A 27876-nucleotide genomic window follows, 5' to 3' on the forward strand; every position below is an offset into this window, starting at 1 on the left:
ATTCAACAAACAACTTTGTGATGATAACTTCCCCTTGAAACAGTGCCCAGTGAGAAAATACGTTTATCCCATCAATATCAAAGCTGCACATGGTTTGAGATCTCACTGTAAACAAATAAACTGACTTTCTGGTTTCATACACCAGGCTCCCTAAGCTTGGTTAATTTGAGCTTTCCTCTTGTGCTGTGAGGACAAAAATTTGTGGCCCAGGAAACTGTTGGTCAGATCTCAGATGATGTTGAGTTCATCCTGTGAGTTCTCTTTGTACACAGGTTCTAGCATCTGCAATTTATTTTAAAACATATAAGCATTTACAACGTGATATTACATGTGTGTTTCTTAGGTTAAGCCAAAACCCTGGGAGTAATCAAGAAAGCACAGTGAAGCAGAAGGCAGCTAGCATTTCATCAGAAAGTGCCATGTTCTAGAGCCAGTCTCTGCATTATCACACCTCAAGCAAAAACCGATAGGTTTCCAGTAAGTATATTCAATGTCAGAGATGGGTTTTTATTGGGAAGGTAGTGACATTTTCATGCATATGACTGATGTTAGAAATGGGCTTTCAGTTGTGAAATTGAAGGAATTCAAGGTAGGTAGAGTGGTTAGAAAATACTGTAAAGGTAATCCCTATCCTCACACAAATAAGGCGTAAAAATCTGGTGAGGCCTGAGCCCAAATCTTTAGTGATAGTGCCTGAGACTTGCCAGCTAACCAGTTCCATGACAAGCCATTGATTTACGAGAATTTCTGATTGTCTGATGTCCACTAGAAGCCATAGAAACCTTCCTGGAACAAACCTTTCGTGTGGAGCTGGTGGAAACACCTCAAAGGGCTGAGATCTCGGACTTAAGCTCCCAGAAGAGTTGTATGAACTATGTTGTGCCTGCTGACTAGTAAATATTTATCTAATAATGTCTGTATATGTGGCAGGACTTGGTCTGAAACTTGCTTTCATTATAACCTGGTAGTGAAGTATGGGGAAATAGCCCATTTTTACCTTCCTTAAAACTTCTTTGGGGGCTACCATTCTCTACCAACAAGAACCTAAAAGTTTTCTTGACCTAAGTGTCTAATTTCAGATATCACCACCAAGCTAAAATAATCACTCCGCACCATGATGACAATACCCCAGTCCTTGCATGTTGCAAGTTAATGGCTGGTACATAGAAAGGCCCTTAGCAAAAACTGACTAATACATTTGATGAGTAAATAAATGAATAGATGATGTAAGTGAACGAATGGATGGAATTGGAAAGCAGTAGAATGATCATGAAGGTTCTGAGGTCCTGCTGTCCAACTTCCTTTGTAAAACTTTCCCCTCCTAACTGGCTTCCCACCATTATAAACTAATGAATATTACCCTTTGAGTAAATTCTTTGAAGGCAGAAATTATGTATTTTTATATTCCATAAAAAATCCAATGTGCCATTTTTATATTCTATTATACAATATTTCTGAACATTTCTGTAATGTTATGCACAGTTTTCCCTTGATATTCATGGAGAATTTGTTCCAGGACAACCCCTCGGATCCAAATCTACAGATGCTTAAGTCTCTTATAAAAAACAGTGTAGTATTTGCATATAACGCACATCCTCTATACTTTCAATCATCCCTAGATTACTTATAATACGGAATACAATGTAAATGCTATGTAAATAGTTCTAAATACAATGTAAATATTATGTAAATAGTTGCCAACTCATGTAAATTTAAGTTTGCTTTTTGGAACTTCCTGGAATTTTTCTTCTAGTATTTTTTTTTAATCCTCTAGTATTTCTGATCTGCCATGAGTTTCACAGAGGGCTGACTCTATCAAAGAATATTTCTATAGTATTCTGTAAAACCCAATGTGCCAAACAGGATGTGTTTCATGAGGACTAACTGCTGATGATGTAAACCTAATAATGATAATAATAAAAATAGCTAGTAATATTAAGCATCTACTCAACGCCAGGCTATCCAAGTGCTTTGTAAGTGCTAGGTCAATGTTTCACACAATATCCCCATAAAGGTGGCATTATTATTTCCATTTGACCATTGAAAATTCCAAGAAGTTATATTACTTGCCCAAGGTCACATGGCTCATAAATTACAGAGCCTGTGTAACCACAAGCCCGTGCCCTGGTCATTACAATTGTGGAATGTCTGGTTATGGGATGTTCACCAGAACAGCTGGTCCAGACTCTAGTAGATCAACTGCTGTACTGTCTTAAGGAGTTAGTCAGTCCCTGCCCCAATTCTCTAAGGATTTAAAGTTCCTGGCTATTCCTCTCCCTTCCTTAGAGAGTTCGGATTTCTCATGAAGAGCAACATTCATAGACTCTGTCAGGACACCTGTCTGCATGATCTTTAAGTGTTGACAATTTGGGGATCCCTCAGGACCCCAAGGTTCAAAGAGAAGGTCTGTTGTCCTCTCATAAAAGAGCCAGCCTTACCTCAAAGACTAATGGCTTTTTTCTTCTCCTGGATGGCTGGGAACTGGTTTGGAGAGCAAACAATGCAATGCTTTCTGAAGACAGTTCCATAGGAAACAGATGTTCAAATTCAGTTTGGGTTCGTGTTCTTTTGTGGTGGATAATTTCTTGGCTCACTTCTCTGCCTGAGGCACTGCTACCCAGCTGATGGTTGGTGGGGACTGAGTCCCCACAAAGCAAAGGAGGACAACAGCCTTCTGAGCAGGGCATGTGAGGAAACCACCTCTGGCTTCCCCAGGCAACGGGCAGAGGTCCTCAGGAGAAGCCGGCCTCAACCATCAGGGTGTCACTGGCTGCCAGTCTTGCTGGTGGAGAGCCCCGAGCCTTGCACCAGGACTTTCAGCAGCAAGCTGGCAGGCCCACTGCACAGCCGTGACCTCAGACTGTGCACGACCTGGCTCAGACTCTGGGGCCTATAGGAAGAAGGAAATTAGATGGGCAAGACACTTCCAGTGTTTCAGAACTGGTATGAGAAGCTCTCTTCCTAATTGATTGGAAACTGTAGAAGATAAGCTGCATTTCCTCCCATCTGCCAGCTGACCCAGGAAGCCCTCCTGTTTCCAGCAGCCACTTTTAGCTGCACTTTGACTGCCGAACACACATCTCTCTCCCAACTTAAAAAGGTCAACCTTTTTAACTCTCGTTCAGAATTATGTGGAGAAGGGAATAATGTCAGGGGCTGGGAGGGTCATGGCAAAGGGGACTATGTTTCATCAGGGTTTGTTTCTTTGCTTTTTTTTCTTTTTTGAAGTTGATTGATTTCCTACGTTGCATTTAAACAAACGGCTAATAGACTTTTGAACCCCATATATGAACTTTCTAGCTATATCCATTAACAGTCCATCTTATTGACCAAAAAAACCTTTAGCACTACCCCCAAACCTCCAACTCTCATTTGAACTATCAGAACAAATTATAAGTCTCAATCCAGAAAAATCCTTAAAGACTTAAGAAATGATCAAAGCTTAACACTTATATAATGCTAGACACAGAAATTTACAAAATAACTCATTTAATCTGTACAAAAACTGTATTATCCTGATTTTACAGAAGAAACAGAGGCACAGAGAAGTTAAGGGATTTGCCCAAATTCACACAGCTGATAAGTGAAAGAGCAGAGTTTCATACCCTAGCAGCCAGGCTCCAGAATCCAGGCTCTAAAATATCAATACTATACTTCATTTCTTGTTATGTTTCAGTTATTTGTGTTTTAAAGAATCTCTCAGTTTTGTCTAAGTTGTCAAGTGAGTTGGCATAAATGCTCTAAGTTTGAAGTGATATCCCCTCTTTCATTTCTAATACTGGTCACTTGTGTTCTCTCCTCAGTCCAGCTAGAGGTTTATCAACTGTATTGATCTTTCAAATAAACCAGCATTTGTCTGGGCCTTCCCTGGTGGCGCAGTGGTTAAGAATCCACCTGCCAATGCAGGGGACACAGGTTCAAGCCCTGGTTCAGGAAGATCCCACATACTGCAGAACAACTAAGCCCGTGCTCCACAACTACTGAGCCTGCACTCCACAACTACTGAAGCCCACACGCCTAGAGCCTGTGCTCTGCAACAAGAGAAGCCACCAAAATGAGAAACCCATGCACCTCAACAAAGAGTAGCCCCTGCTCACTGTAACTAGAGGAAGCACATGAACAGCAACAAAGACCCAACACAGCCAAAAAAAAAAACAGCATTTGTCTTACTTGATTTTTCTATTTTTGCCCAATTTTTGTGTCATTGATTTCTGCTCTTTATTATTTCCTACCTTCTACTTAACTTTGAGTTTAATTTAATCTTCTTTTTTTATCTTAAGTGGAATTCTTAGATGTTGATTTTAGAATTTTTCTTTGTGTCTAATAATATCAGCATTATAAATTTCCCTCTAAGCACTGCTTTAACTGAATCCCACAAATTCTAATATTTTTTACTTTCATAATCATTCAACTAGAGAGATTTCCTAACTTCTCTTATAATTTCTTCTTTGTCCCATGGGTTGCTTAGAAATGTCTTCTTTAATTTCCAAATATTTGGAGATCTTACAGATATACTTCTCTCATTTAATTACATTATCATCAAAAAACATACTCATTTTTAACTTATTGAGACATTTTACAACCTAGTATATGGTTTCTCGGTGAATATTCTATGTGTACTTAAAAAGAATATGTATTCTGCCACTGTTGGGTATAGTGTTTCATCTATGCCAATTAGGTCATCTTGAGAGTGTTTTCAAATCTATATCCTTACCCATTGTTTATCTACTTATTTTATCAATTATTGAGAGAGGAGTATTAAAATCTCTAACTATAATTGTGTTTGTCTATTTCTCCTTTTAATCCTGTCAGTTTTTACTTCATATATTTTGAAGCTCTTGTTACTAAGTGCATAAACATTTAGGATTGTTATGTCTTCATAATGAATTTGCCTTTTATCATTATGAAATGTCCCTCTGTCTTTGATAATGGTCCTTGTCCTGAAGTTCACATATAGCCTTAATATAGCCTTATTTTGATTAATATTTGCATGGTATATTTTATTTCATTCTTTTATTTTTAAACTTTGTCCTTATATTTAGAGTGTATTTCTTTTAGACAACCTATATGAATCTTGTCCTCGTCCAGTATAACAATGTCTGCTTTTAGTTGATGTGTTTAGTCCATTTATATTTTTTTTTTTTTTTTTTTTTTTTTTTTTTTTTTTTTTTTTTTGCGATACGCGGGCCTCTCACTGTTGTGGCCTCTCCGGTTGCGGAGCACAGGCTCCGGACGCGCAGGCTCAGCGGCTATGGCTCACGGGCCCAGCCGCTCCGCGGCATGTGGGATCTTCCCGGACCGGGGCACGAACCCGTGTCTCCTGCATCGGCAGGCGGACTCTCAACCACTGCGCCACCAGGGAAGCCCAGTCCATTTATATTTAATGCAGTTGTTGATATTGTTGGATTATTTACATCAACCATCTTGCTATTTGTTTCCTATTAATCCCATCTCTTCTTTGTTCATTTTTTTCATGTTTCCTGCCTTCTTTTAAATTGAGTATTTTTAGCATGTCATTTAATCTTCTCTTTTAGTTTATACTCACTTTTAAAATAATGATTGCTATACAGTTTACAGTATGAATCTTTACTTTATCACAGTTTACCTTCAAATAAAATTGTACTGCTACATAAAGTTAGACCTTATAACAGTCTGCTTCCATTCCCCCCTTCTCTTGTTAAAACTTTTACTTATATATGTTATTGATCCCAAATATATTGATATTACTTTTGTTTTAAATACTCAATTATTTTTGAAAAAAATTTTAATGAAAAAGTTTTAGCCACATATTTACGATTTTCAATGATGTTTATTCCTTTGTGTAGAGCTGGTATTTTTTCCTCATAAACTAAAGAAATTCCTTTTCTATTTCTTGTAGTGTAGGCAATAATTACTTTCTAATAATTAGCTATTGTTTATTTTAATCATTAGCTATTATAATGCAGGCAAGAATTATTTTCTAGTAATTAGCCTTTATTTGTCTAAAAAACCTTTGTTTCACCTGCATTTTAAAAGGTTGTGTTTATTACATATTAGAGTTCTAAGATAATATTTTCTTTCTTTCTATGCTCCTCTGTGTCTTCTGGCTTAATGTTATTTCTGATGTGAAATCTTATCTTCTTTGTTCCCCTGAATGTAATGTGACTTTCTTTCTCTGGCTGTTTTAACACATGCACTTTATCACTGGTTTTCAGAAAATTGATTAAAATAAATCTTGATTTGGTTCTTTGTATTTATCCTGTTTGGGGTTTGCTAAGCTTATTGCATCTCTTGGTAAATATATATTTTAAAAATCAAACCTGGAATTTCAGCCATTATTTCTTCAAATATCTCTTCCACACTCAATTTACATGTGTTAGATTGCTTGATATTTACCCACGGGTCACTGGGGCTCTATGTATGTATTTTCTCTCTTTTTCTTTCCGAGCTTCAGTTTGAACTTTTTCTTTTTTTTTGGTTATATCTTCAACTCCTTTTTTTTCTTCTGTTGTGTGCAATCATCTGCTAAGCCCATCCAGTGAATTAAGCATTTCTGATTTTTAGGTATAGAAGTTACATTTGGTTCTTTCATTATAATTTTCCACATTTCTCATTGCGTTCATTGAGTTTTTCTTTAAATCCTTAAGCATATTTACAATAGCTCTCTCAAAGTCCTTGTCTGCTAATTTCATCATTTCTGTCATTTATGTATCTGTTTCTACTGACTTTTCTTTCCTGTCTAAGGATCATATTTTCATGTTTTCCCACATGCCTGGTAATCTTTTTACCAGATTCTGGACATTGTGAGTGTCATGTTGTTGAATGTCTGGATTTTTGTTGTTTTCCCTTGAAAGGTGCTGGCTGAGCTTTTTTCTTGTAAGCAGTTAATTTAGTTGGGGATCAGCTTGGTCTTTTTTTTTTTTGCGGTACGCGGGCCTCTCACTGTTGTGGCCTCTCCCGTTGCGGAGCACAGGCTCCGGACGCACAGGCTCAGCCGCCATGGCCCACGGGCCCAGCCGTTCCACGGCATGTGGGATCCTCCCGGACCGGGGCACGAACCTGTGTCCCCTGCATCAGCAGGCGGACTCTCAACCACTGCGCCACCAGGGAAGCCCAGCTTGGTCTTTTTTTTTTTTTTTTTTAATTTTTTTTTTTTTTTTTTTGTGGTACGCGGGCCTCTCACTGTTGTGGCCTCTCCCGTTGCGGAGCACAGGCTCCGGACGCGCAGCCTCAGCGGCCATGGCTCACGGGCCCAGCCGCTCCGCGGCATGTGGGATCTTCCCGGACCGGGGCACGAACCCGTGACCCCTGCATCAGCAGGCGGATTCTCAACCACTGCGCCACCAGGGAAGCCCCCAGTTTGGTCTTTTTGAGGTTTATTTTCAAGCTTTTCTTGGGAGGGTCTAAAGTATCCTTTATTTTAGGACTACTTTAGCCTTACTCCTAAGGTGTGGCATTTCTGGAGCCTACTGAATTCTGACTAATTGGAAGTAGAATGTCTCTCAACCCTCTGCAAGCTCTAGTTATTGTTCAGTTTGCAAGCTTGGTAGTTTTTCTTTCTCTGGTAATAGTTTTATGTGCCCAGCTTATGGAGTCTCACCTTACACATATACAGCCTAATATTTGGCCAAAGACTTAAGGGGATCCTATGAACACTTACACAGCCCTTTTTCTGTAAACCTTCTTTTGGTTTGGGAACTTGCCCCACAAATTCCAGTTGCCTCAACTGCCACAAACTCTGATCTATATCTGTCTCCTCATTTCTGTGAGGCTGCCATGTTCTGCTTGCAACTTCTCTCCCTACTATAGAAAGCCTGGAAAATTAGAGGGCTCACCAAATTTGTTTTCTTTCTCTCAGGCATCAAAGTTCTGTGTACCTGTTGTTCAAAGTCTGAAGACTGTTGTTTTATATATTTTGTCCAGTTTTCTAGTTACATATTTATTGCAGGGAGGCTAACCAGCTACCAGTTATGCTATTGTGACCACAGCAGAAGTCAAACTTAGGTTTTATGAAAATAACATTTACTGAGCCTCACTCTCTATTAGAGATCATGGAGAATCTTTATCTGCATTGTTTTACTTAATCTTCACATAAACCCCATAAAGTAGGTACATTTTTTTTCTTATTACAGACATAAAACTGAGGCTTAGGAAGGCAAAGAAACTTGCCCCAGGTCATGTAGCCAGTAAGTCACAAACCAGTACTAAGACCTGTTGGACTCTCCGCCCTTCTTTTAAAAGTCTCTCCTCCCTTTTAATATTGAATTATTACTTTTGCTGATTATAAAAGTATTACAGGCTTACTAAATGGATGTTTGAAAATATAAAGAAATATAAAAGGAAAAATCTACAGTTTCTATATTTGCACCATCCAGTGACAGCCACCGTTAACATTACATAAATATTTTTTCAATATATAAAATGAACAGAAAGGTTAGCTTCTTTTTTACAAAACTAGAATCCTACGGAATCCTACCATACATCAACACGTACTGCTTGATAAATTGCCTTTTCCATTTATAATACCTTATAAGCGTTTTCCATTAGATGTAAACATTCTTTGAGAACAAGAGTTTTTAGTTTCTATTATCACAAATTTCAATCGTAATCCAAGGTATAGAGAATACCATAATTAACCCTCATGTGCATGTAACCCTCAATTAACTGTAAAATTATTAACATTTTTCAATCTTTGAATATAATTTTTAATGGCTCATATTCTAACACATAGATGTAGCATTGTTAATTTAACCAATTCTGTTGTTGAACATTTGTGTTGTCTCTCTTTATTGTAAATAACACTGCAAAGATCTTTCTGAACAAGCCTTTGTACAAATATAAGATTACTTCCTCGGGATAAATTCCTGAAAATAAAATTATTTGATTAAAGACAATGAACATTTCAAGGCTTTTGAAACATGTTCCCAAAATGCATACTAGAAAGTTTATATTAATTTACCTTACTTCCTCCCAATAACATTTTCTGAGTGCTATTTCACCACATTCCCAAATAACTAAATATTAATCTTTAAACATGTATTTGCCTGTTGGATAGGTTGATTGACATGCTGCTATCTCTCTCTACAATCACCAATCCCCATCCTTCAAATTAGCTACAGAGATACTGGCTCTCATATCAGTCAGAATTTACTCAGAGCAAAACATCAAAATAAGATTAGAGAACAAACATCATTGTTTGTTCCATATATTTTTCCTATCAAAAAATACACCCTGCCTGGGATTTCCCTCATGGCTCAGTGGTTAAGAATCCGCCTGCCAATGCAGGGGACATATGTTCGAGTCCTGGTCCGAGAAGATCCTGCATACCGTGGAGCAACTAAGCCTGTGCGCCACAACTACTGAGCCTGTGCTCTAGAGCCCGCGAGCCACAACTAATGAGCCCGTGTGCCACACCTACTGAAGCCTGTGCACCCTAGACCCCATGCTCCAGAACAAGAGAAGCCACTGCAATGAGAAGCCCACACACCGCAACGAAGAGTAGCCCCCGCTCACCGCAACTAGAGAAAGCCCACGCACAGCAACAAAGACCCAACACGGCCAAAAATAAATAAATAAATTTATTTATTTATTTTTTTAAAAACACCCTGTCTTTGTGCTGCCGTGAGCCCTCGGAGGAGGCGAGTGGGCCGCAGCCGTGGCACCCAGCCGGAATGGCATGATCCTGAATCCCCACTCCCACAAGGACTGGCAGGGGCGCGTGGCCACGTGGTTCAACCAGCCGGCCGGCAAAATCCGCAGACGCAAGGGCTGGCAGGCCAAGGCTTGCCTCATTGCCCCGTGTCTGGCCTCCTCCAGCTGGTGGTGAGATGCCCCACAGTCAGGTACCACACCAAGGTGGGCGCCGGCAGGGGCTTCGGCCTGGAGGAGCTGAGGGTGGCCGGCATGCACAAGAAGGTGGCCCGGAACATTGGGATCTCAGTGGACCCAAGGCGGCGGAACAAGCGCACGGAGTCCCTGCCGGCCAACGTGCAGCGGTACAAGGAGTACCGCTCCAAGCTCATCCTCTTCCCAGGAAGCCCTTGGCCCCCAAGAAGGCAGATAGCACTGATGAAGAGCTCAGATTGGCCACCCGGCTGACGGGACCAGCCATGCCCACACGAAATGTCTACAAGAAGGAGAAAGCCAGAGTCATCACAGAAAAGAAGAACTTCAAGTTGGTCGCCAGGCTCCACATGGCCCGCGCCATCGCCTGGCTCTTTGGCATCCCGGCAAAAAGGGCCAAGGAAGCTGCAGAACAGGAGGTTGAAAAGAAAAAGTAAAGTGCTCTTGGCAAATTGTGATTTAAAAAACACCCTACTTATCCCATATATGTGGTCCTGGTGCCTAATATTTGTACCCACTTAGAAAGGCAGGAATTCCTTATTTTGGCAGCAATGGAGGACAGATGATAGTCCTGGCAAAAGTGGCACTAGCCACCTGTCTGGGACTAGACCAAAGCTAACACTGGCTAACACTGTGCCCAGCCTTGCATGTGCCTTCCTGTTCTCTCCGCTTGCATCCAGACTTACAAATCAAATCTCCAGAAGTTGGCTCCAACACAGTTTACAAACATGTTTCAGTGGGCAGAGAGAAGTTCAGGACACAAGGATGTCTTATGTGAGAGAACCATTCTATGAGAACTGAGATCCCCTCAAGTCACTTCCCCCCCTCCTCTCTGGCCTTGGCACTCAAGCAGAAGATCTGAAAAGATGCCAGGATAGTTCCAGCATTGGAAACTAGTTCTGGACAATAAAGGGACAGGAAAAGCTACAGAAACTAGTCTAAAATATGCAGCTAGGGCATGTGAATTTCAATACATAAACTTACATTCTCATTAGAGAGTAGGCTTCATAAGACTGAATTTTGTCTTTTTGGTTCAGAGATTTATCCCAAAGGTAAGAAATAATGCCTGACACATTGTAGGCACTCAATAATTGTTTGTTGAGTGGATTCATTAGATGTGGATTCATTAAATGGAAAGAAAGAATTGCAAAAACCATATTCAACAATTACATATTAAACACTTTATATATTGAGACAGGAAGGAGGCAGGGCACATTTAAAAGAATGACAGAGCCATTGAGGACACAACATAAACTGGTTAGAACCAACCAGTCCAAGATGGTGGACAAGTCAACTTCCATTAGACCTTGAGCCTCTTTTATGCTCATTGTGATACATGCTAAATGACACACCCACAGGCGCCATGACAGTTCTGAGGCTGACCATAAAAGGCCAAAAAGTGGGAAGTGACCCAGTTCCTGGAAATCTCCACCCCTTCCCTGAAATAGTTGGAATAATCTTCCCACTATTAGCCTATGAAATTACCCAGCCCATGAAAACTAACCACACCGTATCTCAGGGCCACTCTCACTTTCTGAGATGGCCCATACTCCGTCTATGGAGTGTGTATCTCCTTGAATAAATCTGCTTTCACTCTACTTCCACTCGCTCTTGAATTCCTTCCTGTATGAAGCCAAGAGCCCTCACCTGGCAGCCATCCCAGGGACTCGCCTGAGACCTAGGACGTGACCATCCTCTCACGCCCCACTCTTCCTGCACCAATATCACTGAGTTAGGAGCTAAGTAGAAACTCAAGGAAGGATTAAAAAAGAAACTTTCCTTCTGGAGAAGCTGACATACACAAAATAAAAAGCTGAACCCTCAGGAATGGCACAGACAGAAAGTATTCTTGGAGTTCAGAGGAGGGAGAAATACTTCTTTCTTAAATGATGGGGGAAGGCCATAGAAAGGAGGTCAATTTGGGGCCAGGTCTTGAAGGATGGTATATTAGTTTCCTAGGGCTTCTGTAACAAATTACCACAAACTGGGAGACTTGGAACAACAGAAAATTAATTTCTCTCACAGTTCTGGACTCCAGAACTCTGAAAGAGAATCCTTCCTTGTCCCTACCTGGTGCTGGTGGCTCCTTGGCTGTGGCAGCTAACTTCACTCTCTGTCTCTGTCTTTCCATGGCCTTCTCCCCTATGTTACTCTGTGTCTTTTTCTGTCTTTTGTAAGGACACTCTCATTGGATTTAGGGCCCACCCTAATCCAGTATGATCTCATTTCAAGCCTTATCTTAACTACATCTGCAAAGACCCCATTTCCAAATAAGGTCCACATCACGAGGTTCCATAACCTGAATTTTTTTTTTTTTACTTTTTTTTTTTTGCATAACCTGAATTTTTGAGTGACACTATTCAACCCACTACAAATGAGTAGAACGATAGTCATGACAGGGACTTCCCTGGCGGTCAAATGGTTAAGATTCTTCACTTCCAGTGCAGAAGGCATGGATTTGATCCCTGGTCGGGGAACTAAGATCCCGCAAGCTGCATGGCATGGCCAGATAAAAAAAAAAAAAAAGTAATGCCAGAAACCCTCCTCCCAAACTCAGAAGGTGTTTGAGACCAGGTTTCCCCCAAACCAATATGCAGCCAAAGATGCAAAACTTTCCAAAGCCAGGCTACAGAGCAACCCTGATGAATACACAGGAAAATAGAAAACTTCAAATTGTAGGGTTCCCAATAGACATGTAATCTTCTGAACTGAATTTCCAAAAACTTAAAACAATTTAAAATACACGTGTAATGCATAAAATTGTAACTGAGCAGGACCCCATGGGGCCTTCCCAGAACAGACTCCCCTGCCCCCCACGTCCTCCACCTGCCTCTTGTCTATAGAAAAACTGTAGCCTCCTAGGCCTTCCCTGAGTTCCAAAGAGTAAATTTAATCAGAGGAGTGAGAAAATGCAGAAAGAATTAAAAATAGTCAAGCAAGACAAAATAATAATAGTTTAGCCATTAAACAAAGTCAAGGACCTTTAGTTCCTCCTCAAGGGCTATAGATAATTTTCTGAGCCATGTCCTTTCAGCTGTTTCGCAGATACTGAAACTCCCGCCAGGGGGAAGAAATTAACTGTATGCTGCCCACAAGCCTGTAGACCCCAGACTGGTTGGAACCAGAAGGTTGATGATGTTGACTCCCGATGACATCACCACCAACCAATCAAAAGAATATCCACGAGCTGATCACACACCTTACAACCTGGCTCCCTCATCTTGTCTTTAAAAACCTTTCCAGGGCTTCCCTGGTGGCGCAGTGGTTGAGAATCCGCCTGCTGATGCAGGGGACATGGGTTCGTGCCCCGGTCCGGGAGGATCCCACATGCCGCGGAGCTGCTGGGCCAGTGAGCCATGGCCGCTGAGCCTGCGTGTCCGGAGCCTGTGCTCCGCAACGGGAGAGGCCACAATAGTGAGAGGCCCGCGTACCGCAAAACAACAACAACAAAAACCTTTCCCTGAAAGCGCTGGGGAGTGCCAGTCTTTTAAGCATCAGCTGCCCTGGACTTGCTTGATGCCCTGCAATAAACACTTCACTTTCCTTCACCACAGCCGGTGTCTTCGCTTTACTGCATGCAGGGAAGTAGACCCAAGTTTGGTTCGGTAACGAAATGAGAAATTTTGCTTCGAAATTATACATGAGCTTGAAATGAGCTACTTACTATTTAGAAAGATCAAACAATTAAAAGCATGAAGTCTGGGTTACATTTCTGATTTCTCAACTTACTTGCCCTGCAATTTGAGGCCCGTTACTGCCCTTCTCCAGGTCTCGTTTTCCTCCTCAGTAAATTAGGGATAATGATATTACCTGTCTTCTGGGTTTGTGCAAAAAAACCCCTCAGTTTTCCTCTTGTGTTCTCCTTTAGTCTCACACTACTGCCACACTCAGAACACTTCTGATACCAGAGGTGTGTGGGGTTTTTCCCACACCAAGTAATTCTCTGTGACACCAGCTGTGTGTCTTACAATTTAACTCAGTCTGATCCTGTCTGCCTGGAGCTGGCATCAAATCCCACAGGTTAAGGGCTCAGCCCTACAAGACTGTTCCCACTCCACTTCAGATGCCAATCAGAAGACCAGGTTTTCACCTGTGCTCCTGACTGATGAGCTATACACGACCCTTTCCTTCTGCAGAATCAATTAATGTGCTACAGCAGCTCAGAGAACTCGGGAAAACAGTTCACTTACTGTTTACCAGTATCTTATAAAAAGACATAATAAAGGATACAGATGAACATCCAGATGGAAGGGATGCATAGGCAAGCTATGTGGCTTCCATGCCCTCTCTGGGTGTGCCCTTCCCCCAGCACCACCATGTGTTCACCAACCTGGAAGCTCTCAGAGCCCCGTCCTTTTATGGCGGCTTCATCACGTAGCCATGATCGATCATCAGCCCATTTCCAGCCCCTCTTCCCTCTCTGGAGAAGGGAGGGTGGGGCTGAAAATTCCAAGCTTCTAATCATAGTTTGATCTTGCTGGTAACCAGTCCCCATACAGGAGCCCACCCAGAGTCGCCTGACTAAAACAAAAGACATGGCTATCACCCAGGAAATTCCAAGGGATTTAGGACCTGGGGTTAAAGACCATATGTTAGAACGAAAGATACTCCTAGCGCTCTTGTCACTTAGGAGATGTCAATGGTTTTAGGAGCTCTGTGCCAGGAACCACAGACAGAGACCAGTATATATATTTTCTAACATCTCACAGGTCAGAATAAAGATGAAAAGAGATAATGCACGCAGAGTGCCTTGCCTAGGACCTGGCATGTGGAAACTGCTCAAGAAATGTCAACTCATTGTTTTAAGATGCTCTTAACAGTGGAGAATGAATTTGTTGAGGGGATGGAGAGAGTTATGAAGCTAAAGCCTAAGAGGATATAAGACCCAAGCAAGAGATTGTTTACATTTTTAAAAATTAATTAATTTATCTATTTTATTTTTGGCTGAGTTGGGTCTGTTGCTGCACGTGGACTTTCTCTAGTTGTGGCGAGCGGGGGCTCCTCTTCGTTGAGGCACACGGTCTTCTCATTGCAGTGGCTTCTTTTGTTGCGGACTGCGGGCTTTAGAGCGCAGGCTCAGTAGTTGTGCACGGACTCAGCTGCTCCGTGGCACAACTAAGGGATCTTCCTGGACCAGGGCTCGAACCCGTGTCCCCCGCATTGGCAGGCAGATTCTTAACCATTGTGCCAACAGGGAAGTCCCAAGATTGTTTACATTTAAGAAGAAAAAATATTTTACGTTTTCCAAGGCCTGGCCTATATTCCTACTAACTGAAATAGCTAGAGTGGCCGTTTTCAGAATGTATAATAGTTTGGGGACATCTGGGAATCCCCCAAACTCTTTGAGGGAGTCATTGAAGCCTTTTTCACTCTCATTCCCTCATGAGGGTGTTATGGCATTTCCTAGAGGCTTCCTGATATGTGATGTCACACGTGACAGAAGCAGATATGAGAATCCAGCTGTCTATCTTTTTGTTTGTTTGGTTTGGCCTCGCCAGGCAGCTTGTGGGATCTTAGTTCCCTGACCAGGGACCAAACCCGGGCCCCCAGCAGTAGAAGCACAGAGTCCTAACCACTGGACCACCAGGGAATTCCCCCAGCTATCTTTTATTAAGCCAGACATTAACGATACTTGCAAAAAATGTAAAACAATGACACTTCGATTGCTGAATTTTTTGGAAAAATATTTGTCAACATATACATTTATTATTGTTATTTTAAAGTGAATAAAGAAATTAAAACGTTAAAGATTTCTGCTTTAAATCCAGGTACAGTAAATCTCAATAGATATAATCCAGATAAACAAAAGCTCTAGAATTCTCAATAATTTTTTAATAGTGCAAAGAGTCCTAAAACCAAAAAACTGGAGAACCTGTGGTCTAGAGGAGCACATGATATACCACAGGGCCAAATAGTTTGGCATCATACCAGGTACTCACTGGATAGAAGAGGGCTCTACATTTACTTTCAGAGATTATTACATCATTGGCATAGCTTTTAGGAGTTTTATGGGGAAAGCAATGTGGAATCCAAGTTTCCATAATATATCCATTTCATTTGCTTCTGAGCAATTGTTCCGATTAGGGCAGAGCTCCATTCGTTGCAAAAATCAGCTATCCACTCAGGACAAAGGGGAACACGAAGTTCACCACTGAAAACTCAGACTGTGACACCTATTTGTGCTCTCAGTTTCCAGCTTAAACTCCCCTTATTTCGCATCCTTTCTTACTTCATTCATCTTGGAATTGCCAATTTTATTTGCAATAAATTGAAAACTACTCAAGCCTTTACTCAGAAGTTAGATCACACCTTTGCTTTTTGTTGTCCTTGTTATGTTTCCAGAACTCCTGAGATTTCTTTCCATGATATAAAGGGTCATATTTTATACCATGTGACCCCATCCTAACTGGCCACAGCAGACTGAACTGGAATTGGATACTTAATCCAGAAGTAGGCAGTTGTGGCTTATCTATGATGTGTGTTCTTTGCTAGTCTGGCTTCCCTGTCCTGTTTTTGAAAAATCACCTAGGAGCATGCTCAGACTTCTCTGATTAAAAAACAAAACAAAACAAAACAAAAAACCACAAGGAGCTGGTTAAAAAGACAGATTCAGGCCTTTGTCTTGGAGATTCTGATTCAGGAGTTTGGATGGGGCCTGTGAATGAATTTGTTTAACAAGGTTCCATGTGTGCCTTATCAGGGCAGTTTGCAGAACAAGTGCCTGTTTTATAAAAGGCATTGGGAAGTCCCAGGTATGGAATAGACCAGGGATTTTCAATCTTCAGTGACCATACCAGCTACTTGGATCCACCACAGAGATGCTGACTAAGTAGACGCCCAGGAATGACCATTTTACTCCCTCACGTGTCTGATGTGAACACTCAAGTTTGAGAATGGCCAAGAGTGAGATCATTTCATCAGATTATTTTGCTTCTGCAATTCCCTACCATGAAAGAATGAAAATTTTTTTTTTTTTTTTTTTTTGGTACGCAGGCCTCTCACTGTCGTGGCCTCTCCCGTTGCGGAGCACAGGCTGCGAGCGCGTAGGCTCAGCGGCCACGGCTCACGGGCCCAGCTGCTCCGTGGCACGTGGGATCTTCCCGGACCGGGGCACGAACCCGTGTCCCCTGCATTGGCAGGCGGACTCTCAACCATTGCGCCACCAGGGAAGCCCTGAAATTTTTTTTTGAATGAAATGTAAATAATGGAGTGAGGACAATTTTGGAACAGACTCCCCTATCCCTGCTACAGGGGAAGGTTGAGAAGGATGAAGGGTCTGGGGGAATTTAAGTACAGTTCTGGAATATTTAGGGCCTGAGCCTGGGGTAGTGGCGAAGCAGGAGGGGCACAGAGAATCTCCATTCCTTCCCTCCTTCGTGGCAGCTGCTCCATCGAAACTCTACCAGCACCGACCCTGACACTGAACATGTGCCTGACAATTAGAACCGGTTGGAACAGTCACACAACGTTGTAAATGCCTTTGTAAACTGCAACACAGTCTGTTTTGGTGAAGATAACAAATTACACCCTGAAGCTTCCCATCCCTGGAATCTCATTAGTAGACTCAGCCAGAAATCAGGATACCAGTTCTCAGAGAAGTACTTATCTTTACTATCAGACGATCACATTCACTTATTTTCTGAGAAGGTCCAATTACACTTTGCTTATTCTCCTTCCTGGAAAGAACCTAATCACTTGCACCAGCTTGATTTGGTGCAATAGATATTTGTTTCTCCTACTGGAAAAGTATTCTCTGGTCACCTTTCAGGATTCACAATGAATCTCTACCTCTTGGTTTCTCTTAGTCCCAGTCACTTCCTCTTGGATGTGGATGCAGAGGCTCCATGAGGCAAGCTTTATTTTTCTCGGTAGCAATCTATCCCCATCTATCAAACTGTATATTGGCCTATTTATTTTCTTTTCTTCCTTCCTCCACTAGAATATAGGTTTCATATGAGGGCATAGTTTTGGTCTGTTTTGTTCTCTGGGCCTAAAACAGTGCCTGGTTCTTAGTAGACCTTTAGTAAGTATTTGTTGAAGGGATAAATAAACGGGTTTTATTTCTGTCCAGATGGGGGAAGGGAAGGTAGAATGGCTGAAGCTTTGCTGAGCCAAAAAGAAAGGAGAGAGTGGTGGGTTCTAGGGTCCAGGGATAGACACGGAATATTATTTAAGAAAATGATATACCGTGGCAAGGACACAATCAGAACTGAATTTAATGTAGAGGAGCTTCAAGGCCCTCATCCTGGGCAAACACAAAGCACTAAGAGCAAAGGGGCCACTGGACAGGAAGTAAGGATGGGATCACGGAGCCCAGAGATTGGACGTAATGTCAGCAGGTGAGCAGAAGGGAAGGGTGAGGCAGGTGCATCAGCAGGGTTACACCTGAACCAAATTCTGCTTCCTACTGGTTCCCCCTTGTAAGAGTAGGGCCTTAAAAACTGATTTTTAAAAAATAAATAAATTTATTTTATTTAATTAATTTATTTATTTAACACTCCCAAACTCATTCTATGAGGCCACCATCACCCTGATACCAAAACCAGACAAAGACGTCACGAAGAAAGAACACTACAGGCCAATATCACTGATGAACATAGATGCAAAAATCCTCAACAAAATACTAGCAAACAGAATCCAACAGCACATTAAAAGGATCATACACCATGATCAAGTGGGGTTTATTCCAGGAATGCAAGGATTCTTCAATATATGCAAATCAATCAACGTGATACACCATATCAACAAACTGAAGGAGAAAAACCATATGATCATCTCAATAGATGCAGAGAAAGCTTTTGACAAAATTCAACACCCATTTATGATAAAAACCCTTCAGAAAGTAGGCATAGAGGGAACTTTCCTCAACATAATAAAGGCCATATATGACAAACCCACAGCCAGCATCGTTCTCAATGGTGAAAAACTGAAACCATTTCCACTAAGATCAGGAACAAGACAAGGTTGCCCACTCTCACCACTCTTATTCAACATAGTTTTGGAAGTTCTAGCCACAGCAATCAGAGAAGAAAAAGAAATAAAAGGAATCCAAATAGGAAAAGAAGAAGTAAAGCTGTCACTGTTTGCAGATGACATGATACTATACATAGAGAATCCTAAGGATGCTACCAGAAAACTACTAGAGCTAATCAATGAATTTGGTATAGTAGCAGGATACAAAAATTAATGCACAGAAATCTCTGGCATTCTTATACACTAATGATGAAACATCTGAGAGTGAAATTAAGAAAACACTCCCATTTACCATTGCAACAAAAAGAATAAAATATCTAGGAATAAACCTACCTAAGGAGACAAAAGACTTGTATGCAGAAAACTATAAGACACTGATAAAAGAAATTAAAGATAATACAAATAGGTGGAGAAATATACCATGTTCTTGGATTGGAAGAATCAACATTGTGAAAATGACTCTACTACCCAAAGCAATCTACAGATTCAATGCAATCCCTATCAAATTATCACTGGCATTTTTCACAGAACTAGAATAAAATATTTCACAATTTGTATGGAAACACAAAAGACCCCGAATAGCCAAAGCAATCTTGAGAATGAAAAATACAGCTGGAGGAATCAGGGTCCCTGACTTCAGACTATACTACAAGGCTACAGTAATCAAGACAGTATGGTACTGGCACAAAAACAGAAATATAGATCAATGGAACAGGATAGAAAGCCCAGAGATAAACCCACACACATATGGTCACCTTATCTTTGATAAAGGAGGGAAGGATATACAGTGGAGAAAAGACAGCCTCTTCAATAAGTGGTGCTGGGAAAACTGGACAGCTACATGTAAAAGTATGAAAGTAGAACACTCCCTAACACCACACACAAAAATAAATTCAAAATGGGTTAAAGACCTAAATGTAAGGCCAGACACTATCAAACTCTTAGAGGAAAACATAGGCAGAACACTCTATGATATAAATCACAACAAGATCCTTTTTGGCCCATCTCTTAGAGAATTGGAAATAAAAACAAAAATAAACAAATGGGACCTAATGAAACTTAAAAGCTTTTGCACAGCAAAGGATAGCATAAACAAGACCAAAAAACAACCCTCAGAATGGAAGAAAATATTTGCAAATGAAGCAACTGACAAAGGATTAATATCCAAAATTTATAAGCAACTCATGCAGCTCAATAACAAAAAAACAAACAACCCAATCCAAAAATGAGCAGAAGACCTAAATAGACATATCTCCAAAGAAGATATACAGATTGCCAACAAACACATGAAAGAATGCTCAACATCATTAATCATTAGAGAAATGCAAATCAAAACTACAATGAGATATCATCTCACACCGGTCAGAATGGTCATCATCAAAAACTCTAGAAACAATAAATGCTGGAGAGGGTGTGGAGAAAAGGGAACCCTCTTGCACTGCTGGTGGGAATGTAAATTGATACAGCTACTATGGAGAACAGTATGGAGGCTCCTTAAAAAATTACAAATCGAACTACCATACGACCCAGCAATCCCACTACTGGGCATATACCCTGAGAAAAACCATAATTCAAAAAGAGTCATGTACCAAAATGTTCATTGCAGCTCAATTTACAATAGCCAGGACATGGAAGCAACCTAAGTGTCCATCAACAGATGAATGGATAAAGAAGATGTGGGACATATATACAATGGAATATTACTCAGCCATAAAAAGAAATGAAACTGAGTTATTTGTAATGAGGTGGATAGACCTGGAGTCTGTCATACAGAGTGAAGTAAGTCAGAAGGAGAAAAACAAATATTGTATGCTAACACATATATATGGAATCTAAGAAAAAAATGTCATGAAGAGATTAGTGATAGGATGGGAATAAAACACAGACCTACTAGAGCATGGACTTAAGAATACGGGGAGGGGGAAGGGTAAGCTGTGACCAACTGAGAGAGTGGCATGGACATATATACACTACCAAATGTAAAATGGATAGCTAGTGGGAAGCAGTCGCATAGCACAGGGAGATCACCTCTGTGCTTTGTGACCACCTAGAGGGGTGGGATAGGGAGGGTGGGAGGGAGGGTGATGCAAGAGGGAAGAGATATGGGAACATATGTATATGTATAACTGATTCACTTTGTTGTAAAGGAAAAACTAACACACTATTGTTTTTTGTTTTTTGTGGTATGCGGGTCTCTCACTGTTGTGGCCTCTCCCGTTGCGGAGCACAGGCTCCGGACGCACAGGCTCAGCAGCCATGTCTCACAGGCCCAGCCGCTCCGCGGCATGTGGGATCTTCCCGGACCGGGGCACGAACCCGTATCCCCTGCATCGGCAGGCGGATTCTCAACCACTGCGCCACCAGGGAAGCCCACTAACACACTATTGTAAAACAGTTATACTCCAATAAATAAAATTAAATAAATAAATAAATAAAAATAAATTTATTTATTTTATTTTATTTATTTTTGGCTGCATTAGGTCTTCATTGCTGCACGTGGGCTTCCTCCAGTTGCGGCGAGCAGGGGCTACTCTTCGTTGTGGTGCGCAGACTGCTCTTTGCGGTGGCTTCTCTTGTTGCAGAACATGGGCTCTAGGTACGTGGGCTCAGTAGTTGTGGCTCACGGGCTTAGTTGCTCCGTGGCACGTGGGATCTTCCCGGACCAGGGCACGAACCTGTGTCCCCTGCATTGGCAGGTGGATTCTTAACCACTGAGCCACCAGGGAAGTCCCAACACCTTTGTTTAACAACAAATCTCAAAGGATGACAGAATTTTAGTTAGAAGAAATCTGATTATCTCATCTAAACCCCTTCACAGTATGCACAATTTTGAGAAATGTGTTTATAAGGAAGAGAAGTAGTCACAAAAGGGGAAGGGGTGATGTAACAGCAGGGAGCAAGTCAACTCAGGTAAAGGGACTTCAATTATGTCGAAGGAAAAAGTCAGTCTTTATTCCTGAATGTGTTCATTAAACATTTTCCTACAATATTCTTTCTAGTCAGAATCAGTTAACTCTCCTTTTTACAGATAATATAATAGTAACTTTAAAGACATTTACATTGGTAAAGTTTTACTATGTCATTATAACAATATAGTGTGGTGGGGAGAAGCAAATTCTTTGATATCAGCCTCAACCAATTTTTTTTTTTTTTTTTTTGTGGTACATGGGCCTGTCACTGTTGTGGCCTCTCCTGGCTCCGGGTGCGCAGGCTCAGCGGCCATGGCTCACCGGCCCATCTGCTCCGCGGCATGTGGGATCTTCCCGGACCGGGGCACGAGCCTGTGTCCCCTGCATCAGCAGGCGGACTCTCAACCACTGCGCCACCAGGGAAGCCCCTCAACCAATTTTATTGCATGTTCTGCTAATTGCTAAGGGTGTAACTTTGGGCAAATGATTTGTCCTTTCTTTGCCTTACTCTCTTCATCTATAAGAAGGGAATGGTATAAGAGCTATTGCCTCCTAACGATATTGTGAGAATTAAATGAATTAATATGTGTAAACACTTAGAACATGTTAGCTATTATTATTATTACAACGTGGCATGCTAAGCCATATGCATTGCTTATGTCATAGAAATAAACATGGATCATTAAATTATACTGACATTTATTGGCCTTGGAGTGTCAACTGCAAGAGTTAATAAACTTTGGGCTCTGTCTTGCACTGGGTCTGACTAGGCCCCAGCCTCCATGCCTCCATTGTTGGGAGGAGACTAGACCTCAGATCTTTGGGAATCTTTGAACCTGAAAATGCAACAAAGGGAGGACAGTTTATTTGGGGAGGTTTTACTCAGGTTGCTAGGGAAAGTGATTGTTTTTCCAACTTTCTATCCCACCCAGTCCAGAGTCACTACCGTTCAGTAGACTTTTAAAGACACCAGTGGAGGGCTTCCCTAGTGGCGCAGTGGTTGAGAGTCCGCCTGCGGGTGCAGGGGACACGGGTTCATGCCCCGGTCCGGGAGGATCCCCGTGCCGCGGAGCGGCTGGGCCCTTGAGCCATGGCCGCTGAGCCTGCGCGTCCGGAGCCTGTGCTCCGCAATGCAAGAGGCCGCGACGGTGGGAGGCCCGCGTACCGCAAAAAACCAAAACAAACAAAAAAAACACCGAATACTACCCAGCACTCACCATATTATCTTCACCAGCACACTCCTAGTCTGTGAATTCTAGGGGTGTTAAGAGGGAATATGTGTATCTTACTCTCTTGCACAATGCCTGCCATCAGGGAGGAATGCAATAAGAAGCCGTTAGATTGAATAATCACAGCATTTATTCTATTCAAAGCAGCAAAACACTGTGTTGCATGATTCTTCCACTAACAATTCTACATAAACTGATTCATGGAGTTGTCACTGAAGTATGATAATTAGTGAATTGTTTATACACATGTATACACATGTACACATATGTATATATATATATATATATATATATATAAAACACTAAAATTCATGACTATTTTAGTGATTGATTAAGTGTTTAAGAATAAAGTTTAGGGGACTTCCCTGGTGGCTCAGTGGTTAAGAATCTGCCTGCTAATGCAGGGGACACAGGTTCAAGCCCTGTTCCGGGAAGATCCCACACGCTGTGGAGCAACTAAGCCTGCAAGCCACAACTACTGAGCCCACGTGCTGCAACTACTGAAGCCTGCGAGCCTAGAGCCCATGCTCTGCAACAAGAGAAGCCACCGCAATGAGAAGCCTGAGCATTGCAATGAAGAGTAGCACCCGCTAGCCGCAACTAGAGAAAGCCTGCACGCAGCAACAAAGACCCAACGCAGCCAAAAATAAATAAATTAAATAAATAAATTTTTTTAAAAAAAGGAATAAAGTTTAGGGACCACCTATTATGCCCAGATTGAAATTGCATTAATCTGTACAAATGTTTCAAAAAACAACTGCTACTTTTTGACCAAGTAATTCCACTTCTGAAAATCCTAAGGAAATAATTCTAAATGTAGAAAATGTTTTATGTATAAAGGTTTGCCTGAAAAATTATTTATAAATAATTAAAGATTGAAAACAAGCTCCCTCAATAGGTAATGGAGGAGTGGCTGCATAAATTCTACAGATATTTAAAATAATGTTCAAGAAGAATCTAGAATAATGTGGTAGAAATTGTAATATACTGTAACTGCAACTATTTAAAGAGGGGGAAAAATATCCCAAACCTATGACAAGAAATATATCAAAATGCTAACACTGGCATAGTTTGTGCTGCGGGACAATCTATGGTTTTTCTCTTCTATTTTATTTTCTAAATTTTAAATGTGATTTTACTGCCATAATAATTTTTAAAGTACAATAAACATTGAAGCAAATGACATGAAAAAAAAAAGTTAAAAGCCCATATCACGGGCTTCCCTGGTGGCGCAGTGGTTGAGAGTCCGCCTGCCGATGCAAGGGACACGGGTTCGTGCCCCGGTCCGGGAGGATCCCACATGCTGCGGAGCACCTGGTCCCGTGAGCCATGGCCGCTGAGCCTGCGCATCCGGAACCTGTGCACCGCAACGGGAGAGGCCACAACAGCGAGAGGCCCACGTACAGCAAAAAAAAAAAAAAAAAAAAAAAAAAAAAAAAAAGCCCATATCACTAAAAGTGATGTCTCGGATGAAGTTTTTGTTTAGGACGTTCACTTTGAGAGTATAGGGACAGACATTTCTAATGCTTTATGAGATGCTGTAGGGCAACTGGCCATTCAGAAGGTTGAGATGGGGGTCACGTTCTTCTCCCCATTTGTCTCCTAGGTCACCCATGGGGCCAGTGAGGGCAGGGTGTGGTCTCTATCTCCATCCTCAGCAGGAGGCTTAGGTCTGGCAAGGAGCCAGGCAAGACATGAAGGCTCAAAAGAGCACCTATTTAGCCCAAATCAACTAAGAAAATTAGCTCTAAGGCTCGCTGACAGAGATATTGGTACTCTTATTTAAAGTTCTCCACATTTCTAATTATTATACAATGCCTGAGGAATGTAGAGCAAAGATCATCCTCAAACTTCAGTGAGCATAATAATCAATCACCAGAGTCTCTGGATTAAGAGAGATTCCCCAGTCCTGGCCCAAAAGATTCACATTCACTCAATCTGGGATGGAGTTCAGGCATCCATCATTTTTATCTAACAAGCAAAGTAACAATGCAGATGAGCCATTTCTCATGACATGTGAGAAAACATGCTTTCCATCATCTTCCAAGGTCTTGACCTATTTCTAATTCAGAGATGGCCAATTGTAACGAGCTCTGCTATGAATGATGAATTCTGCAAAATTCACCGAACTACAGTACAGCTGACTCCAGTGACCCCAAATTGGACGTTTTCCAGAGCACTTCACTTTAGTTTGCTTGCTCTCAGGGAAAAATAGAAAAATAGAGAAAATGCCTATGCTTTAAATTCAAACAAATGTGTCTTGTCACCTTGGGACAATAATACAATAGGTGAGCAGTCACTTTTATCCTTTCTAAACTCATAGGTTTGACATAAAAAACAAGCTAAAGAACTACTTTAAGCCTGCTTTCCTAATCTGAGAAACTTTGCTATCCAGTCACTGTTTGGACTTAGACTTTGGATAAACAATGATAACATCTCATCTGCACTTCAATGTAATTTTATCGTCTTAAAACTTGGAGAGTGCATGAGAATCTGGCTGTCTGGCAGGGATTCCTCTCTCCCAGAGATGGCCTAGAAGCGAGAAAGTGGGACATCCAAAAACTCCGTGTGATCACAGTTCCAGCCTTTGCCAAGTACATGTCCAACTGCTTGGAGTCTGTGATGAAAGGAAAAGGAAATCTATGTTGGAAGCTTTCACCTAATTCTAAAGGGAATTTCATTGCATTTGTAGACAGCCTGGAGTTCTACTCCTTCAGCAGGCACGTAATTAAGGCGCAATGATTGGCCAAGAGTCAAAGCCACAAAGTAGAGCCTGTAAGAAAAAATAAAAAAAATTGCTTCAAGAAACCTGTTAACTGCTCTTCGCTGCTCTTGTTGATACTTTCTTTTAAAACCGTGAGCTAAGGTATTGGTTCCTGCGTGCAGGTCCACCTCTTCCCAGCCCCATAAGGCACTTCTAAGAAGTTGGTGGTTACGGAGGAGATGGTGGGTAAGAGACTATATAGGGAATGCGGGGTCCTTCTTAAACCGATACCAGAAGGGACAGAGGCTCAAGATACCTTTTTAAAACCCAAACGGCTTCTAGGATATACCTGTTGGATGGCGCTTGCACCTTTATTTACCTGGCAGGGAAACAGCCAGCCTCTGGCTATCCTTGGTCAGCCCTGTCCCCTTCCCGGATGTTGAGAGCCCGGATTCCGCTGAGTAACAGGCCATTTGAGATTCCCATTGGCGGGAAAGAACCTTATTTAATAACAATGATAACATCCCCTTATTATAGTACATTGCAAGATTATTTGTGGGCATTTAGGGTAGATATGGTTCAAAAAAGGGATAAGCAGTTATATATTTTTTAAATTTCGGGTTTGAAATCAAACTTAGAGAAAAGTTGCAAGAACTGTACAAAACGATTTACCCTTTACTCCTATTCCATGTTGATGTTTTACCATCTTTACTCTGTACTCCCCTATCTTTTTTAAAAAAATTAATAAGCTTTTTACGAACAGCTTTAGATTTACAGAAAAATTCAGCATATAGCACATAGGTTAAAATACCAGCCTCCCCCCCTACACTTTTCCCTATTAGTAAGATCTTACATAGGTATAGTACCTTTATTACAATTAATGAACCAACATTGATTCATTATTATCTGAAGTCTGTAGTTTATTCAGATTTCCTTAGTTTTTACCTCCTTGTTCATGTCACTTTAATTTGACTCAGTCCCTCTGAAGCACAGCCGGTAAATGTAAATGTAAGCTATTAAACTGCACCTGGGAAAATAGCCAAGAAATAAAAGGACCTCGCAATTATTTTTAAAAAGATATTCAGTACTATCTGTTATAGTGAGAAATCACCCACATGTGAAAGAGTGGAGAAATGGCTTAGCAAACTATTATATATTAACATAGTGATATACTTTCTGGCTATTAAAAGTGTAAACTAGGGAAATTGTTTTAATACGAGGAGTATGCTATTAATGAAAATAGTGGAAGGTAAAATAAAATAGGCACGCTGGTTAGCGCTAGTCAGCCCCAAGTTAAAAGGAACTGATGGGACTAGAAATGATTAAAACTTATTACTCCCTAGGTTATATCTTTTGTAAATATGTTTGAAGTGGTTTTAAAAAATTATTATTAAAAAATAAAACTAGCAGCAATTTTCATCTTCAGGAAGTGCTTTAATTAAAAGATTTATATGATCAGAAAAAAAATCTTTTGGATTCCTATATTCCCTTCCCCATTCTTATGTTGAATGATAAAGTCATTCTAAGATATTCTCCCTAGCGATCAAAAAAATAAAGAAAGAAAAGAATCAGACCACTGATACTGACAGATCTAGCCCACTTTAAGTTGTAATCAAGCATAGTAACTGTTCTTCAATCATATCTGGCCCATACCTGTCTCATGTCTCCACTACCCCACAAGCAAACAGAACAGCCACAGGTGTGAGATGGGTGGTCACAGCTGGAAGTTCCCATGAGCAGGCAACCAGTTTCCTCGAGGAGGGACCTCCTGCCTGAAAAGTCATGCACCCAGAACTCTGGGCAAAAAAAAAAGCGCAGATTAAAAACAAAAGAAAATCATTGCTTCAAGTCAAATGGAGACAAAGAATGATTTTTAAAATAATTTAAAACTTAATACTTTTAGGATCTAGACCTGTATGGAAAAGGAAGTGATGTTGAAGCAATGCCTGGTCTGCAAATGAATTCTGAACTGCCCCATTTTCAGCCATCTGAAGACCTAAACTTTTATTTTATCTTGAACTCAATAAATATACCCAATTCAAATAACAATATATTAAGCAATAAAATAGGTTGGAAATTTCTATGCACAGTATGGTTTCTTTTTTCTTATAAATTCTGGAAGGATACACACCGAAGTACTATCAGTGATTCCCCTAAGATAGTGAAATTAGGGAAGATTTTGTTTTCTTGTTCTCTTTTCTTTATCTGTGTTATCTAATTTTTTTTACAATAAACATGT

General features: G+C 41.0%; 1 pseudogene; it reads left to right on the top strand.

Moving 5' to 3' along the window:
• The first annotated feature begins 9640 nt into the window (after positions 1 to 9640).
• LOC131758645 (large ribosomal subunit protein eL13 pseudogene) lies at positions 9641 to 10259 on the top strand (annotated as a pseudogene).
• Positions 10260 to 27876: the final 17617 nt, after the last annotated feature.

The sequence above is a fragment of the Kogia breviceps genome, chromosome 6 (genome assembly GCF_026419965.1).
Source record: "Kogia breviceps isolate mKogBre1 chromosome 6, mKogBre1 haplotype 1, whole genome shotgun sequence".
NCBI classification, from domain to species: Eukaryota; Metazoa; Chordata; class Mammalia; order Artiodactyla; family Physeteridae; genus Kogia; species Kogia breviceps.